A 2,648-nucleotide genomic window follows, 5' to 3' on the forward strand; every position below is an offset into this window, starting at 1 on the left:
GCTTTGGTGATTTTGAGGCTTCTTCATGTCTAGCCATAGCTTGTTCAAACTTCAAATTGATTGTGTCAATGTGAGCACTAAGTTGAGCACCCAATTGAGTAACGGAGTCCACTTCATGCCTTCCTCCTCTAGTAGCCTTGCGAGGTCTACTATATTGTGAGTTATGGACTGCCATTTCCTGAATATTGTTCCATGTTTGAGTGTCATCAACTTCGGTGAACATTCCATTTGATCCCATGTTGAGAATGTTCCTTGAATCTTCATATAAACCGTTCCAAAATTGTTGTACCAAGAACCATTCGCTAAGTCAATGGTGAGGACATGAGCGACAAATTCCCTTAAACCGCTCCCAAGCTTCATACAAAGATTCTTCATCCCTTTGCTTAAAACCCGTAATTTGAGCTCTTAGCATGTTAGTCTTTTCCGGTGGGTAGAACTTTTTGTAGAAAGCTAGAGCCAACTTCTTCCAAGAATCTATTCCAAGAGTGGCCTTATCAAGCCCCTTCAACCATTGTTTTGCGGTGCCGATTAGAGAAAAAGGAAATAAGACCCATCGAATTTGGTCTTGAGTCACACCAGTTTGAGAAATCGCATCACAATAGTCACAAAAGGTTTCCATATGAGAATGAGGGTCTTCACTAGGCATCCCCCCAAATTGGCTCCTTTCGACTAATTGGATAAAGGCGGATTTGGCAATAAAATTTCCGGTTAGATGTTGTGGTGTGGGAGTACCATTGGGTAGGTTCTCCTCGGTGGGTACGGAATGCGATGAAAATTTAGGCATTGTAGGTTGATTTTTGGGGTATTTTGTGATAGGTTCTCCTCAGCTTCTCTTGCAAAAGGGTTGATGAACTCAATAGTTGGTTGAACAACCTCACTAATACCTCTCAAATTCCTCCTAGCAAATCTCCTATTGTTTGTCAAGGTTCTTTCAATTTCACGGTCAAAAGGTAACAAATCACCTTGTGACCTTCTAGACATGCAAAATATCAAACAACTCGAAAACAATTAGAACAAACCTTGAGGATTTTTACTTCCCCAAGGCAAAGAAAGACACAACTAATAACAATAAAAGAAAATCTAAATCAAGTAAACACCGTCCCCGGCAACAGCGCCATTTTTTATCTGTCCGTTTCGTGTTCACAATGGAATAGGTGTTGTCGTTGGGTCACGTCCGAATCAAAACACCATTTATAGCTTCACAAACAACTATACAATTAGTAAAGAGGCAAGTAAAGGTCGGATCCCAAGGGACGGGAATTGAGATGAGATTTCTATTGAAACTAGTGGTGTCTTAGGGGTGTCACAATTTGGGTTGATGTAGAAGGTCACTAAACTAAATAGCAAAGAAATTAAATAAGTAAGATGAATTAAAAGGGTTGTAAACAATTGATAAAAAGCACTAGGGTGTCATGGGGTCATAGGGGAATCATGGGAATTGATCATACAAACATGTTCTCAAATTATAAGCAAGCAATTATTGTTGTGATGGATTGAGTTCGGTTATATCTTACAATCCTAGGAAAGTTTGGGTCCCGGAGCCAAATCGATTAGATTGTACAACACCTACAAGTCGACTTAGTCTTCCCTACTCAACAACATGCATGGTCTAATGAGACTCGAGTTGGTTTATGTCATACAAGTCTCATTGAAAAGATAGGTGATGGGTAAAAAATGCAAGGATTCATAGGCTCACATTTCATCAAACATAACATGTGCATGAGTCGAGATCAAAACAAGCAAGCAAATAAACCATGAAAGCATATTAATTTAAGCATGAATCATTCCCCATGTTGGTTTCCCCTAACTACCCATTAACCCTAGCTAGGTCACTACTCACTCATTATCATGTTGATCATGCTAGCAAGGTTGTCAATCATACCAACAAAAGGAAACATGATGAATAAATGAAAGTAATTAACAATACTTAAAGAGGGATTAAGAGAATTATACCTACTAATGATTCTAATAATAAAGCAAAGAATAAAAGAAGTACTTGATGCTTGATTTAGAGGTTGTCAATCTCCCAATAATAACCCAAATAATCTTCAATTACCCAAAATAAAGGATGAACAAAAGAAAGATTAAGGAAATAAAACTTGTATTAGAACTTGATTAATCGTTGATTACAATACTAAAGAGAGATTTGATTGATATTAACTACTCTAATTATTGATAAGAAGAACATGCTCTTCTAATTAGACTAATGGGGTATTTATAGTGGAAATTAGGTGGATGCATTAGGGTTAACTAAAGGCTAAACTAGTAATTACACTTTTTTAGTTTGAGTAGGGAGGAGCCGGTATTTTTCGAAGGAAGGGCTTCTTTCTTTGTAGCTTGGAGAAGACGAAATTTCGCTGTACTGGAATCTGTGCGTTTTGGAGTCGGGACGGGCGGATTCAGGCGGGGGAAAACGGTCGTCTTCAGGTGAATCCGGACGGATTGTGGTGGCTGCTAACCCGGGCGTCTTAAGGAGAAAACGCACGGATTGTGCTGTGGAGGACGGACGGATTGGGGAGAAACCGCACGGATTGTACCTCAGCAATAATTCTTCTTCTTTTCTTCCCTTTTCTTCACAAAATCCTTGGGGATTTCCTCGGGGACTCAAGGATCCTTTCTCAACCTTGCTCATCTACTATAATATGTAC

At 39.2% G+C, this 2,648-nt stretch overlaps 1 non-coding gene across 1 annotated transcript; it reads left to right on the top strand.

The window, feature by feature from the left end:
• Nucleotides 1-305: 305 nt before the first annotated feature.
• LOC141645487 (small nucleolar RNA R71) lies at nucleotides 306-412 on the top strand. The gene has a single exon (XR_012544969.1). It is a non-coding gene; the product is annotated as a small nucleolar RNA R71 (small nucleolar RNA).
• Nucleotides 413-2,648: the final 2,236 nt, after the last annotated feature.

This window comes from Silene latifolia, chromosome 2 (genome assembly GCF_048544455.1).
Source record: "Silene latifolia isolate original U9 population chromosome 2, ASM4854445v1, whole genome shotgun sequence".
Taxonomy (NCBI): domain Eukaryota; kingdom Viridiplantae; phylum Streptophyta; class Magnoliopsida; order Caryophyllales; family Caryophyllaceae; genus Silene; species Silene latifolia.